Below are 17,199 nucleotides of genomic sequence, written 5' to 3'. Positions count from 1 at the left end.
CAGAAATAAATTTTAGTGACATTAGATTAGGCAATGGTTTCTTAAATGTGACACGAAATCCACACGCAACCAATGACAGACTTTGTCAAAATTTAAATTTTGTGCTTCAAAGAATTCAATCAAGAAACTGAGAAGACAGTCCATGGGACAGAAGAAAACATTTGCAAGTCACATACCTGATAAGGATTTAGTATCCAGAATGTATTTTAAAAACTCTCAAAACGCAACAATAAAAAGAAAAATAATCCAGTTTTTAAATGGGGATTTTAATAGACATACTTCCAAAGAAGACATGCAAATGGTCAATAAGCACATGAAAAGATGCTCAATATCATTAGTCATCAGGGAAATGCAAATTAAAACTATAAAATAGGCGGTGCACCCTGGGATAGGGAGCGATCTCCAAGCGAGGCGGCAAGATGGACTCAGGATTCTTCCACCGATCAAGTGCAGAACAGTATAATCGGTTCAGCAACAAACAGAAGAAACTACTGAAGCAGCTGAAATTTGCAGAATGCCTAGAAAAAAAGGTGGACACGAGCAAAGTAAATTTGGAAGTTATAAAGCCTTGAATAACAAAAAGAGTAACAAAAATCCTTGGGTTTGAAGATGATGTTGTGATTGAGTTTATATTCAACCAGCTGTAAGTGAAGAATCCAGACTCCAAAATGATGCAAATCAACCTGAATGGATTTTCGAATGGAAAAAATGCTCGAGAATTTACAGGAGAACTGTGGCCCCTGCTGCTAAGTGCACAAGAAAACATCTCGGGAATCTCTTCTGCTTTCCTAGAACTGAAGAAAGAAGAAATAAAACAAAGACAGATTGAATAAGAAAAATTGGCATCTATGAAAAAGCAAGATGAAGACAAAGATAAAAGGCATAAGTTAGAAAAAGAAAGCAGCAGAGAAAAAAGGGAGAGGTCTCGTAGCCCAAGAAGACACAAATCTTCTTCCCCTAAAAGACAATCTTCCCCTGTTAGAAGAGAGAAAGCACAGTCATTCTCGATCTCCCCAACAAAGAACCAAGGGCCAGAGTCCTTTTCCTGCTCCAGAAAAGAAGGAAAAAACTCCAGAGCTCCCAGAACCTTCAGTGAAAGTAAAAGAACCTTCAGTACAACAGACCACTTCTACTAGTGACATTCTGAAAGTTCCCAAACCTGAACCTGTACCAGAGCCTAAAGAACCTTCTCCGGAAAAAAAAATTCCAAAAAAGAAAAGCAGAAGAAGACCCGACCACGATCTCAGTCACACTCCAAATCAAAATCTCAGATGCGGTCCCCACTGTCCTTCTCACACTCCACCTAGACAGCGCCATAGATCCCAATCAAGATCGTATTCACCTAGAAGGTGGCCAAGCCCAAGGCGGCGGCCATCTCCTCGAAGAAGAACCCCACCAAGAAGAATGCCTCCTCCACCAAGGCATAGAAGGAGTAGATCTCCAGTAAGATGAAGAAGACGTTCATCAGCATCCTTGTCTGGGAATAGCTCATCATCCTCTTCATCTCATTCCCGGTCACCAAAGAAGCCTCCCAAGAGGACATCCAGCCCCCCTCAAAACACTCGTAAGTTATCTCCTTCAGCAAGTCCTCCAAGGCGAAGGTACAGGCCATCTCCTCCTGCAACTCCACCACCCAAAACTCAGCATTCCCCAACACCCCAGCAGTCAAACTGTACAAGAAAAAATCGTGTTTCCGTGTCTCCAGGGAGAACTTCAGGTAGTAACAAAACATAAAGGTACTGAGAAAAGGGAGTGCCCTTCACCAGCACCGAAGCCTAGAAAAGTAGTTGTCTGAATCAGAAGAAGATAAACATGGTAAAATGGCTGCAGCAGATTCTGTGCAGCAGAGACACCAATACAGACAACAAAACCTGCAGTCTTCATCTGACTCTGGCTCATCCTCCTCTTCAGAAGATGAACGACCCATGAGATCCCATGTGAAGAATGGTGAGGTTGGCAGGCGGCGGAGACATTCCCCTTCCCGGAGTGCCTCTCCATCACCACAAAAGCGCCAAAAAGAGACTTACCCTCGTAGACAGAGGAGAACTCCATCCCCACCACCCACCAGAAGGCGATGGTCTCTTTCTCCTGCCCCTCCTCCTTGAGGGCACAGTTCTCCCACACCACCACCACAAAAAAGAACTCCTTCTCCTCCCTCACGTCGGTGCTCACCTTCTCCTAGAAGATACTCTCCTCCAATACAGAGGAGATACTCTCCTTCTCCACCTCCAAAGAGAAGAAGGGCTTCTTCTCCTCCCCTTCCTGAACAAAGAGCATCACCATCTCCACCGCCCAAGCATTGGGTCTCCCATTCTCCACCTCCCAAACAAGGAAGCTCCTCAGTCACCAAGAGACGTTCACCTTCATTATCATCCAAGCATAGGAAAGGGTCTTCCCCAAGCCGCTCTACCCACGAGGCCCGATCACCACAACCAAACAAATGACATTCACCCTCACCACGGCCTCGAGCTCCTCAGACCTCAAGTTCTCCACTTGTTCGAAGAGCAGGGTCGTCATCACCCCAAAGAAGGCAGTCCCTGTCTCCAAATACTAGGCCCTTTAGGAGAGTCTCCAGGACTCTGGAACCTAAAAAAACAAAAAAGGCTGCTTCACCAAGCCCACAGTCTATAATGAGGGTCTCATCATCCTGATCTGTCTCCGGGTCTCCAGAGCCAGCAGCTTAAAAGCCCCCAGCACCTCCATCCCCCATCCAGTCTCAGTCACCATCTACAAACTGGACACCAGCTGTACCAGTCAAAAAGGCCAAAAGCCCAACACCAAGAGCATCACCGCCAAGAAAGCCAGATCAAGAAGGAGGTGGGAAAAAAAAAGAAGAAAAAGAAGGACAAGACGGGGGTGGTTACAAGATGGCCAAATAAGAACAGCTCCAGTCTACAGCTCCCAGCGTGAGCGACACAGAAGACGGGTGATTTCTGCATTTCCAACTGAGGTACCAGGTTCCTCTCACTGCGGATTGTCAGACAGTGGGTGCAGGATAGTGGGTGTAGTGCACCGAGCGTGAGCCGAAGCAGGACAAGGCATCGCCTCACCCGGGAAGCACAAGGGGTCAGGGAATTTCCTTTCCTAGCCAAGGGAAGGGGGGACAAGTGGCACCTGGAAAATCAGGTCACTCCCACCCTAATACTGCACTTTTCTGACAGTCTTAGCAAACGGCACACCAGGAAATTATATCCCGCACCTGGCTCGGAGGGTCCTACGTCCATGGAGCCTCACTCATTGCTAGCACAGCAGTCTGAGATCGAACTGCAATGTGGCAGCAACGCTGAGGGAGGGGTACCCGCCATTACTGAGGCTTGAGTAGGTAAACAAAGTGGCCAGGAAGCTCGAACTCAGTGGAGCCTACCACAGCTCAAGGAGGCCTGCCTGCCCCTGTAGACTCCACCTCTGGGGGCAGGGCATAGCCAAACAAAAGGCAGCAGAAACCTCTGAAGGCTTAAATGTCCCTGTCTGACAGCTTGGAAGAGAGTAGTGGTTCTCCTGGCATGCAGCTGGAGATCTGAGAATGGACAGACTGCCTCCTCAAGTGGGTCCCTGACCCCCGAGTAGCCTAACTGGGAGGCACCCCCCAGTAGGGGCAGATTGACACCTCACACAGTCGGGTACCCCTCTGAGACAAAACTTCCAGAGGAACGATCAGGCAGCAACATTTGCTGTTCAGCAATATTCGCTGTTCTGCAGACTCCGCTGCTGATACCCAGGCAAACAGGGTCTGGAGTAGACCTCCAGCAAACTCCAACAGACCTGCAGCTGAGGACTCTCACTGTTAGAAGGAAAACTAACAAACAGAAAGGACATCCTCACCAAAACCCCATCTGTACGTCACCATCATCAAAGACCAAAGGTAGATAAAACCACAAAGATGGGGAAAAAACAGAGCAGAAAAACTGAAAATTCTAAAAATCAGAGCACCTCTCCTCCTCCAAAGGAATACAGCTCCTCACCAGCAACGGAACAAAGGTGGAAAGAGAATGACTTTGGCAAGTTGAGAGAAGAAGGCTATAGATGATCAAACTTCTTCGAGCTAAAGGAGGAAGCTCGAACCCATGGCAAAGAAGTTAAAAACCTTAAAAAAAGACTAGACGAATGGCTAACTAGAATAACCAATGCAGAGAAGTCCTTAAAGGACCAGATGGAGCTGAAAACCATGGCACAAGAGCTACGTGACAAATGCACATGCCTCAGTAGTCGATTCGATCAACTGGAAGAAAGGGTATCAGTGATGGAAGATCAAATGAATGAAATGAAGAGAGAAGAGAAGTTTAGAGAAAAAAGAATAAAAAGAAACAAACAAAGCCTCCAAGAAATATGGGACTCTGTGAAAAGACCAAATCTACATCTGATTGGTGTACCTGAAAGTGACGGGGAGAATGGAACCAAGTTGGAAAACACTCTGCAGGATATTATACAGGAGAACTTTCCCAACCTAGCAAGGCAGGCAAACATTCAAATTCAGGAAATACAGAGAATGCCACAAAGATACTCCTTGAGAAGAGCAACTCCAAGACACGTGATTGTCAAATTCACCAAAGTTGAAATGAAGGAAAAAATGTTAAGGGCAGCCAGAGAGAAAGGTCGGGTTACCCACAAAGGGAAGCCCATCAGACTAACAGAGCATCTCTCGGCAGAAACTCTACAAGCCAGAAGAGAGTGGGGGCCAATATTCAACATTCTTAAAGAAAAGAATCTTCATCCCAGAATTTCATATCCAGCCAAACTAAGCTTCATAAGAGAAGGAGAAATAAAATACTTTACAGACAAGCAAATGATGAGGGATTTTGTGACCACTAGGCCTGCCATAAAAGAGCTCCTGAAGGAAGCATTAAACATGGAAAGGAACAACCAGTACCAGCCACTGCAAAATCATGCCAAATTGTAAAGACCATCGAGGCTAGGAAGAAACTGCATCAACTAACGAGCAAAATAACCAGCTAACATCATCATGACAGGATCAAATTCACCCATAACAATATTAACCTTAAATGTAAATGGGCTAAATGCTCCAGTTAAAAGACACAGACTGGCAAATTGGATAAAGAGTCAAGACCCATCAGTGTGCTGTATCCAGGAAACCCATCTCACGTGCAGAGACACATATAGGCTCAAAATAAAGGGATGGAGGAAGGTCAAGCAAATGGAAAATTAAAAAAGGCAGGGGTTGCAATCCTAGTCTCTGATAAAACAGACTTTAAACCAACAAAGATCAAAAGAGACAAAGAAGGCCATTACATAATGGTAAAGGGATCAATTCGACAAGAAGAGCTAACTATCTTAAATATATATGCACCCAATACAGGAGCACCCAGATTCATAAAGCAAGTCCTCAGAGACCTAGAAAGAGACTTAAAATCCCACACAATAATAATGGGAGACTTTAACACCCCACTGTCAACATTAGACAGATCAATGAGACAGAAAGTTAACAAGGATACCCAGGAATTGAACTCAGCTCTGCACCAAGCAGACCTAATAGACATATACAGAACTCTCCACCCCAAATCAACACAATATACATTCTTCCCAGCACCACATCACACTTACTCCAAAACTGACCACATAGTTGGAAAGCACTCCTTAGCAAATGTAAAAGAACAGAAATTATAACAAACTGCCTCTCAGACTACAGTGCAATCAAACTAGAACTCAGGATTAAGAAACTCACTCAAAACCACACAACTACATGGAAACTGAACAACCTGCTCCTGAATGACTACTGGGTACATAATGAAATGAAGGCAGAAATAAAGATGTTCTTTGAAACCAACAAGAACAAAGACACAACATACAAGAACCCCTGGGACACATTTAAAGCAGTGTGTAGAGGGACATTTGTAGCACTAAATGCCCACAAGAGAAAGCAGGAAAGATCTAAAATTGACACCCTAACATCACAATTAAAAGAACTAGAGAAGCAAGAGCAAACACATTCAAAAGCCAGCAGAAGGCAAGAAATAACTAAGATCACAGCAGAACTGAAGGAGATAGAGACACAAAAAACCCTTCAAAAAATCAATGAATCCAGGAGCTGGTTTTTTGAAAAGATCAACAAAATTGATAGGCCACTAGCAAGACTAATAAAGAAGAAAAGAGAGAAGAATCAAATAGATGCAATAAAAAATGATAAAGGGGATATTACCACCGATCCCACAGAAATACAAACTACCATCAGAGAATACTATAAACACCTCTATGCAAATAAACTAGAAAATCTAGAAGAAATGGATAAATTCTTCGACACATACACTCTCCCAAGACTAAACCAGGAAGAAGTTGAATCTCTGAATAGACCAATAACAGGCTCTGAAATTGAGGCAATAATTAATAGATTACCAACCAAAAAAAGTCCAGGACCAGATGGATTCACAGCCGAATTCTACCAGAGGTACAGAGGTACAAGGAGGAGCTGGTACCATTCCTTCTGAAACTATTCCAATCAATAGAAAAAGAGGGAATCCTCCCCTAACTCATTTTATGAGGCCAGCATCATCCTGATACCAAAGCCTGGCAGAGACACAACAAAAAAAGAGAATTTTAGACCAATATCCCTGATGAACATTGATGCAAAAATCCTCAATACTGGCAAACCGAATCCAGCAGCACATCAAAAAGCTTATCCACCATGATCAAGTGAGCTTCACCCCTGGAATGCAAGGCTGGTTCAACATATGCAAATCAATAAACATAATCCAGCATATAAACAGAACCAACAACAAAAACCACATGATTATCTCAGTAGATGCAGAAAAGGCCTTTGACAAAATTCAACAGCCCTTCATGCTAAAAACTCTCAATAAATTAGGTATTGATGGGACGTATCTCAAAATAATAAGAGTTATCTATGACAAACCCACAGCCAATATCATACTGAATGGGCAAAAACTGGAAGCATTCCCTTTGAAAACTGGCACAAGACAGGGATGCCCTCTCTCACCATTCCTATTCAACATAGTGTTGGTAGTTCTGGCTGGGGCAATCAGGCAGGAGAAAGAAATAAAGGGTATTCAATTAGGAAAAGAGGAAGTCAAATTGTCCCTCTTTGCAGATGACATGATTGTATATCTAGAAAACCCCATTATCTCAGCCCAAAATTTCCTTAAACTGATAAGCAACTTCAGCAAAGTCTCAGGATACAAAATCAATGTGCAAAAATCACAAGCATTCTTATACACCAATAACAGAGAGAGAGCCAAATCATGAGTGAACTCCCATTCACAATTGCTTCAAAGAGAATAAAATACCTAGGAATACAACTTACAAGGGATGTGAAGGACTTCTTCAAGGAGAACTACAAACCACTGCTCAATGAAATAAAAGAGGATACAAACAAATGGAAGAACATTCCATGCTCATGGATACGAAGAATCAATATCGTGAAAATGGCCATACTGCCCAAGGTAATTTATAGATTCAATGCGATCCCCATCAAGCTACCAATGACTTTCTTCACAGAATTGGAAAAAACTACTTTAAAGTTCATATGGAACCAAAAAAGAGCCCACATTGCCAAGTCAGTCCTAAGCCAAAAGAACATAGTTGGAGGCATCACGCTACCTGACTTCAAACTATACTACAAGGATACAGTAACCAAAACAGCATGGTACTGGTACCAAAACAGAGATATAGACCAATGGAACAGAACAGAGCCCTCAGAAATAAAACCACACATCTACAACTATCTGATCTTTGACAAACCTGAAAAAAACAAGAAATGGGGAAAGGATTCCCTATTTAATAAATGGTGCTGGGAAAACTGGCTAGCCATATGTAGAAAGCTGAAACTGGATCCCTTCCTTACACCCTATACAAAAATTAATTCAAGATGGATTAAACACTTAAATGTTAGACCTAAAACCATAAAAACCCCTAGAAGAAAACCTAGGCAATACCATTCAGGACATAGGCATGGGCAAGGACTTCATGTCTAAAACACCAAAAGCAATGGCAACAAAAGCCAAAATTGACAAATGGGATCTAATTCAACTAAAGAGCTTCTGCACAGCAAAAGAAACTACCATCAGTGTGACAGGCAACCTACAGAATGGGAGAAAATTTTTGCAATCTATTCGTCTGACAGAGGGCTAATAGCCAGAATCTACAAAGAACTCAAACAAATTTCCAAAAAAAAAAAACCCCATCAACAAGTGGGCGAAGGATATGAACAGACACTTCTCAAAAGAAGACATTTATGCAGCCAACAGACACATGAAAAAATGCTCATCACCACTGGCCATCAGAGAAATGCAAATCAAAACCACAAAGAGATACCATCTCACACCAGTTAGAATGGCAATCATTAAAAAGTCAGGAAACAACAGGTGCTGGAGAGGATGTGGAGAAATAGGAACACTTTTACACTGTTGGTGGGACTATAAACTAGTTCAACCATTGTGGAAGACAGTGTGGCGATTCCTCAGGGATCTAGAAATGCCATTTGACCCAGCCATCCCATTACTGGGTATATACCCAAAGGATTATATATCATGCTGCTATAAAAACACATGCACACGTATGTTTATTGCAGCACTATTCACAATAGCAAAAACCTGGAACCAACCCAAATGTCCAACAGTGATAGGCTAGATTAAGAAAATGTGGCACATATACACCATGGAATACTATGCAGCCATAAAAAATGATGAGTTCATGTCCTTTGCAGGGACATGGATGAAGCTGGAAACCATAATTCTCAGCAAACTATCGCAAGGACAAAAAACCAAACATCACATGTTCTCACTCATAGGTGGAAACTGAACAATGAGAACACTTGGACACAGGAAGGGGGACATCACACACCAGGCCCTGTTGTGGGGTGGGGGGAGGGGGGAGGGATAGCATTAGGAGATATACCTAATGTAAATGACGAGTTAATGGGTGCAGCACACCAACATGGCACATGCATACATATGTAACAAACCTGCACATTGTGCACATGTACCCTAGAACTTAAATTAAAAAAAAAAAAAAACCTCCGACATCAAGCAGTTTAGCTCTTCCCAACACAGCTCAGCTGTTGAAATTTCATGGAAGAAATTGTTTTTATTGGTCTAAATTTTGTGTCATTTATATAGAAAAAACGGTAATAAAATTGCATCATATATTTAAAAAAAAAAAAAGGACAAGAAACACCAAAAGGATAAGCACAAGCAGCACAAAAAACACAAGGAAAAGGCTGTGGCTGCAGCCGCTGCGACCCCTGCAGCCACTGCAGCTGCCACAACCACATTATCACAGGAAGAACCAGTGGCAGCGCCAGAGCCGAAGGAGGAGACTGAAAGTGAAGCTGAAGATAACCTTGATGACTTAGAAAAGCACCTGCGTTGGCCAGGCACGGTGGCTCATGCCTGTAATCCCAGTACTTTGGGAGGCCGAGGTGGGTGGATCACGATGTCAGGAGATCAACACCATCCTGGCTAACACGGTGAAGCCCCATCTCTACTAAAAATACAAAAAAATTAGCCAGGCGTGGTGGCGGGCACCTGTAGTCCCAGCTACTCGGGAGGCTGAGGCAGGAGAATGGTGTGAATCCAGGAGGCGGAGGTTGCAGTAAGCTGAGATCGCGCCACTGCCCTCCAGCCTGGGCAAGAGTGAGACTCCGTCTCCGAAAAATAAAAATAAAAAAGAAAAGCACCTGCGTGAAAAGGTCCTGAGATCAATGAGGAAGGCCCAAGTGTCCCCACAGTCTTAGGCGGAAATGTTTGTTGTGATGTAAATTTTATTTGGTTTGTAGGCAGTTCAATTTCAAAATTGCTAAAATGTGTTTGAGCTTTAGACTCTAACATTTGTTGTAATAATTGCTAGGTTGAAGTTCACCATGTAAAAACAAGGGGCATGGATTTACATTGCAAAAGTTGTCCACACTGTATTAGCAACATTCTTTCGTTGACAGTTGACATAATTCATTCAGAGTGAAATATTTTAAGCCAAAAAAAATCCCCTTTTTAAAAAGGGAGGTTTAAATACTATTAGCATTTTTATGGTTCCTTTAAATGCCCTGGCTATTCCCAGAGGGTTTTTTTTTTGTTTGTTTGGTTTGGTTTTGGTTTTCTTTCTGTTTTTCTTTTTCTTTACATTTTTTTCATTTGAGTCTTAGCACCCGTTTAAGTTATGCTTCTGACCTTGTATGGTCTGTAAGCTTGCCCAGAAATAAGACCACCATTTTGAACTACCATAAAAGTATAAATGAGTATTTCAATGCCATAATCTTTCCTGTTGCCTGTGGAGTCTCTGCTGAGATGAATCAGGATTCGAGCTCTAGGATGAGACAGAAAATGAAAGCATGCTGTTTGCCAGGACACTGTGGATTTATATTGATGTGTATCAAGTTGATTTGGAACACTGGACTCTCATTTTATTCTTCTGGTTTTCTGTTTTTGTTTTATCTTTTGTAAAGGCAATGAGCTAGTCCCAGGAAGGATCCTTCAGTTACATACAATTTTGTTTAATGAAATGTCATGGCTCTGTTCATATTTTTCTCTTGTTCTTCCAATCAGTATATACAACTTTCAGAGCTCTTGTATTTGGAAGGCTGGAAGGGTCCAGACTTTGGAATAGTGTCTTGGTTTCACTGTTTTTGTTTTCATGTTTTTTCGTTTTTTTTTTTTTTTTTTTTTAACTAAAGCTATATAAAGCTTGTGGATTAAACAGAATAAATTTCTAAATTTTTTAAAAAACTAAAATAACACTTCACACCCACTAGGTGGCTATAATAAAAAAAAGAAAGAAAGAAAAGAAAGGATAGTAACAAGTGTTGGTGAGGGTACGGAGAAACTGGAACCCTAATACATTACTGATAGGGATGTAAATGGTGCAGCCAGGTTTGAAAACAGGCTGACAGTTTCTCAAAATAATAAACATAAAGTTACCATATGACCCAGTGATTTCACTCATAGGTATACATACAGTAGAACTGAAAGCATATATTCACTCAAAACTTTGTACAAAAACGTTCATAGGCTGGGCATGGTGGCTCACTCCTGTAACACCAGCACTTTGAGAGGACAAGGTGGGCAGATCACAAGGTCAGGAGTTTGAGACCAGCCTGGCCAACACAGTGAACCCTGTCTCTACTAAAAATACAAAAATTAGCCAGACATGATGGCATGTGCCTATAGTCCCAGCTATTCAGGAGGCTGAGGCAGGAGAATCACTTGAACCCAGGAGGCAGAGGTTGCACCACAGCACTCCAGCCTAGGCAACAGAGCGAGACTCCGTCTCAAAAAAAAAATGTTTATAGCAGTATAATTCAAAATATCCAAAAGGTAAAAATAGCCCAGATGTCCATCAAACAAAAGGTGGTACATCCATACAAAGGAATATTATTCAATCATAAAAAGGAATGAAGTACTGATACATGCTACAATATGAATGAACTTTGAAAACATTACCTAAGTGAAAGAAGTCAGACACAAAATATCACATGCTTCATGATTCATTTATATTAAGTGCCCAGAATAGGCAAGTCCATAGAGATAGAAAATAGATTAGTAAATTCACAGCCAAGGGGATGGGAGAACGGGGAGTGTCTGCTAATAAGAACAGGGTTTCTTTTTTTATTTTTATTTAAAGTTCCAGGGTATATGTGCAGGTATGTTACATAAGTAAACATGTGCCATGGTGGTTTGATGCACCTATCAGCCCATCACCTAGGTATTAAACCCAGCATGCATTAGCTATTTTTCCTAATGCTCTCCCTCCCCCCACCCCATCCCCCAACAGGCCCCAGTGTGTGTTGTTCCTTTTCCTGTGTCCATGTGTTCTCATGAACAGGGTTTCTTTTGAGGGTCATGAAATGTTCTGGAATTAGGATACTGGTGACAGTTTCATAACTTTGTGACTATACTAAAAACCAGTGAATTGTAGGTTTTTCAAGGGTGAATCTTATGGTATGTGAATGATATATAAATGTTTTAGAAGAATAAAGAGTAAGGGTAAAACTAAGAATGAATACGGTTTTTAGCCTATGTGACCAAAACAGTGGTGATAATATAAACAAAAACAAGAACTTCATGTGAGAGAACTTGTTTGACAAATAGAAATAAATAAATTCAGTTATAAAGACATAGTACTTGAAACTGATCATGAAAATGGATGCCATCACTCAAGGAGAGAGAATGCAGAAATCAAGAAAAAGAGGAAGAGGAGAGAGGAAGAAGGTGGAGGAAGAGAAGGAGAAAGAGAGGGAGAGGAAGGAAAGAAGAACCCACAGGTGAGGATATAACTAGGAAGAAGGTTCACATTTGATAGGAGGATGACAGAAGGGAGTTAAGAGAAGGAAAAAAGAGGTGAAAGAACTAGAAGCCTACAATGACAAGAATAGTGAAAGAGAAGAACTTTTCATAAAGATGAGTGTAGCTGGCCAGGCACGGTGGCTCACGCCTATAATCCCAGCACTTTGGGAAGCCGAGGCAGGCAGATCACCTGAGGTCAGGAGTTCGAGACCAGCCTGATCAACATGGTGAAACCTCATCTCTACTAAAAATACAAAATTAGCCGGGCGTGGTGGCGCATGCCTGTAATCCCAGCTACTCGGGAGACTGAGGCAGGAGAATCTCTTGAACCCGAGAGGCGGAGATTGCAGTGAACCAAAATCCCACCATTGCACTCCAGCCTGGGCAACAAGAGCAAAACTCCATCTCAAAAGAAAAAAAAATGAGTGTAACTAATAGTCTGTCAAGTGTTACAGACTGATCAAGGAGACTAGGAATGAATGCAATGAATTTGACAAGAAGAAAGGTCATCTGTCAACTTTCAGGAATGCTTTTCAAAAGAGAGATCCAAACTGCCAGTATTAAGAAGAATGGGTCATAAAAATAAAGAGAGATGATTAGAAAGGAAGAGATATGGGACAGGAACATGAAAGGATGTAGAAGGACAATAGCAAATAAACTGAAGTGCACAAAACCTGACACAAAGACACTTGTCCAAGCATAATCTATAATTAACGTAAAATACAAACAACCTAAATTTTCTAACAATGCGTAAAAAATAAATGATTGCACAAATATAGAAGCATTGTCTGGTATCATGATTAAGAGAACAGACACTCAAGCCAGACTGCTTAAATTTGAATTCTCATTTATTTATTTGAGACAAGGTCTCACTCTTTCGCCCAGGCTGGAGTGCAGTGGCGCAGTCTCAGCTCACAGCAACCTCCCCATCCTGTGCTCAAGCGACTGTCTTGCCTCAGCCTCTCAAGTAGCTGAGACTATAGGCGCATGCCACCACACTCGGCTAATTTTTTTGTATTTTTTGTAAAAACAGGGTTTTGCCATGTTGCCCAGGCTGGTTTGAAACTTCTGGGCTCAATCCCTGATCCACCCACCTCGGCCTACCAAACTGCTGGGATTACAGGTGTGAGCTACCACGCCCAGCCGAATCTGAATTCTGACTCTACCACTTACTAGCTGAATGACCATGGGCAAGTTACTATACTACTCTGTGCCTTATTTCCTCATCTGCAAAATGGGATAACAACAATAATATCTACCTCATAGTGTTGATGGGAAGATTAAATATGTTAGTATTTGCATAGCATTTGGAACAATATCTGACATATAGTTAAGTACTATGTAAGGGTGAATTATTATCATCAATACAAGAGAATACCTGTGGTTGTTAAAAATGGCATCAGAGAATTTCCAATGATTACCTAAAATATTGAGACTTAACATTTAACGACACATTAAGTGAATAAAGCTGGAAAAAAATGTATACATTATGTGACATCATAATTTACACGCACAGAAAAAAAGACTGGAAACATAACAGAAGGTCAACACCAGTTCACTCAAAAAGATGGGACTGTAGGGGATTATTATTTTAATCTTTATGCTCTTTCTGCATCTCTAAATGTTCTATCACAACAATTTATTATTATAGGTGGAAAAAATAAACATGAAAATAGAGAATTCTAGGCTAACATGGCTGACTGAATACACATATCTTTAATCTTTCTTCTGAAACCACAGGAAAATTATAAAAAGTGTTTTTTTAAACAATCTTCAGACAGGGAGAACAGGAGAGCAGATAGCAGAAAACAATAAAAGCCAGAAACTATTGCAGGCAGTGGAGAAAGCTGAGAGGCAACCCAATTTATACTACAGAATCCACAAAAAGCTCAGAAACTGGCAGCAACAGGTAATCTGTGAGTTAAGTGTGGTGGGGTGACTAATGGAAGAGAATTTTGTGAAAGCTTTTTGAGAAGTAGATACATCCATCATCTCCCTCACTCTAACTATAGCATATATCTGGAGGTTTATTCTCCAGGTTGGAGAACATCAGACATGATTAAGGGCTTGGGTATATATGCAGCTACATGGCACATGTCAAGACACTTGGCTCCTTTCCCCTAGACACCTCCCAGAATGCTGACAGCCAGACATTAACCCTTCAGCCAGGAGATCAGAATTTCCAGGTTTTCTCTGGGAAAAGTTACTATCTCAAGGCTTAAACCCTAAAGATATTGACAGAAGAGGGTCCACTAAAAACAGTACACCTAGATCAGCAAACAGTGAAGCGCCAATTCTATAAGCTTCCCTACACACTCATAACACTCATTTAGTATTTTCATTTAGTATTTTATTCTCACACTTTTCATCATATGCGTACATATAACCAGCCATTGCCAGACCTTTGAGGAAATCCTGTAGCATGAAAGATAGAAATGAAAACAAAAAGGGAAAGTCAGTCTGAAGAAAATGATACTATTCATTGAGAAAAAATACTTATCATTAGTAACCCAAGAGAGGTATAATATGATACTACACTCATGGAACACTGACAAGATGCTTTTTTAAAGGAACATTAAGAAAACAAGGCCAGGCGCAGTGGCTCATGCCTGTAATCCCAGCACTTTGGGAGGCCGGGGTGGGCAGATCACTGGAGGCCAAGAGTTCGAGATCAGCCTGGGCAACATAGTGAGACCCTGTCTCTATTAAAAATACAAAAAACTTAGCCAGGCATGGTGGCACAAGCCTGTAATCCCAGCTACTCCGGAGACTGAGGTACAAGAATAGCTTCAACCTGGAAGGTGGAGGTTTCAGTGAGCACAAATCACAACGCTGCACTCCAGCCTGGTTGATGGGGCCAGACTCTCAAAAAAAAAAGAAAAAGAAGAAAGAAAGAAAGAGAGAGAGAGAGCAAGGAAGGAAGGAAGGAAGAAGGAAGGAAGGAAGGAAGGAAGGAGGGAAGGAGGGAAGGAGGGAGGGAGGGAAGGAAGGAGATTAAAAAAGAGCTCTAGGGAGCTAAAATCTAATGGCAATAATGACAAAAATCAATATAAAAATTCAAAATCTATAAAGTAGAGCAGAAATATAGAGATAAAAATTACAAGAGGAAAAAAATGAGAAATTTAGAGGACAGGTCAGGTGTCCTCAACAAGTACAGATGTTCCTTAATTTACAACTGTGTTACATCCCAGTAAACCCACTGTAAGTTGAAAATATCGTAAGTTGAAAATGCACCTAATACACCTAACCTACCAAACATCATAGCTTTGACTAGCATGGGCATTTTGTAGACATGATGGGATGCAAAAACACAAAACACAACATCCAAAAATGCTAACAACACAGTTCACTGTAGAGTGTCTGTTGCTTGCCCTCATGTTGTGTGGCAGACTGGAAGCCGCAGCTCGCTGCTATTGCCCAGCATTACAAGAGAATATCATACAGCTTATTGCTAGCCCAGGAAAAGATCAAAATTCAAAACTCAAAGTACAATTTCTACTGTAAGCATATTGCTTTCACAATTTCTACTGTAAGCATATTACTTTCACAGCATCATAATATCGAAAAATCATAAGTCAAACCATCATAAGTCAGGGACTATGTGCATTAGCAAACCGAATCTAGCCATATATAAAAAGAATAAAAACCATGACAAGGCTACTCAGAGCATTTTACTTGTATTTGTATTATATTACATACCTTCAAGTACCACTTCTTGTAATATTAACTTTAGAGGTTTCTTGAAAATTTAATGATAACAAGCATTGAAATTAATCCTGGGAAGGCACAACTGGTCAAAAATAGAAATCAAATCAATGTAATTCACCATATTAATAAACTAAAAAAAAGAAAACCATATGATCATCCCAATAAATGCAGAAAAAGCATCTGACAAAATCCAAAATCTATTACTGATAAAAAGTTCTCAGCAAAGGAAGAATAGAAAGAAACATCCTCAACCTGACAGAGTTCATATGTGAAAAACCCTCAGCTAACATACTTAGTCGTAAAAGACTAGATGCTTTCCCTCTGAGATCAGGAACAAGGCAAAGATATCCATTCTTACCACTTTTCAATATAATACTGGAGGTCTACCCAGTGCTATATGGCAACATCAACAAAGGCATCCAGCTTGGAAAGGATGAAATACAACTGTCTCCATTCACAGCTGACATAATTACATACACAGAAAATCACAAAGACTCTACAATAAAGCTCCTAGAACAAATCAGTGAGTTTAGCAAGGTGAGAAGATACAAGGGCAATATGTTGAAATCAATTATATTTCTATATGCCTGCAATGAATAACTGGAATTCATTTTGTAAAATACCACTTATAGCACCAAAAAAACAAAAGAATGAAAAGGAAGAAAAAAATATGTGGGTATTAATCTAACAAAATATGTGCTGGAGCTACAAAACACTGATGAAAGACACTAAAGAGGACCTAATTAAATGGAGAGAAATACTGTACTCATTGATTGGAAGACTTCATATTATGAAGCTATCAATAGTCCACAAATTGATCTATAGATTCAATGCAATCATAATCAAAATCCCAGCAGAACTTTTTGTACATATTAATAAGCTGATGCTAAAATTTATATGGAAAGAAAAATAAACAAGAATAGCCAAAACAATCTTAAAGAAAAATCAACAAAGTTAGAGGACTCACACCACCTAATTTCAAATTTTGTTACAAAAATTTAGTAATCAGTCTGGGCGCAGTGGCTCACACCTGTAATCCCAGCACTTTGGGAGGCCGAGGCGGGCGGACCACTTGAGGTCAGGAGTTTGAGACCAGTTTGGACAACATGGTGAAATCTTGCCTCTACTAAAAATACAAAAATTAGCCAGGTGTAGTAGTGGGCACCTGTAATCCCAGCTACTCGGGAGGCTGAGGCAGGAGAATCGCTTAAATCCGGGAGGTGGAGGTTGCAGTGAGCTGAGATCA

At 41.0% G+C, this 17,199-nt stretch overlaps 1 pseudogene; it reads left to right on the top strand.

Moving 5' to 3' along the window:
* The first annotated feature begins 419 nt into the window (after positions 1 to 419).
* On the top strand, positions 420 to 9,878 carry LOC104004013 (serine/arginine repetitive matrix protein 1-like; annotated as a pseudogene).
* Positions 9,879 to 17,199: the final 7,321 nt, after the last annotated feature.

This window comes from Pan troglodytes, chromosome X (genome assembly GCF_028858775.2).
Source record: "Pan troglodytes isolate AG18354 chromosome X, NHGRI_mPanTro3-v2.0_pri, whole genome shotgun sequence".
NCBI classification, from domain to species: Eukaryota; Metazoa; Chordata; class Mammalia; order Primates; family Hominidae; genus Pan; species Pan troglodytes.
This window is presented reverse-complemented; position numbering and strand designations above follow the sequence as displayed.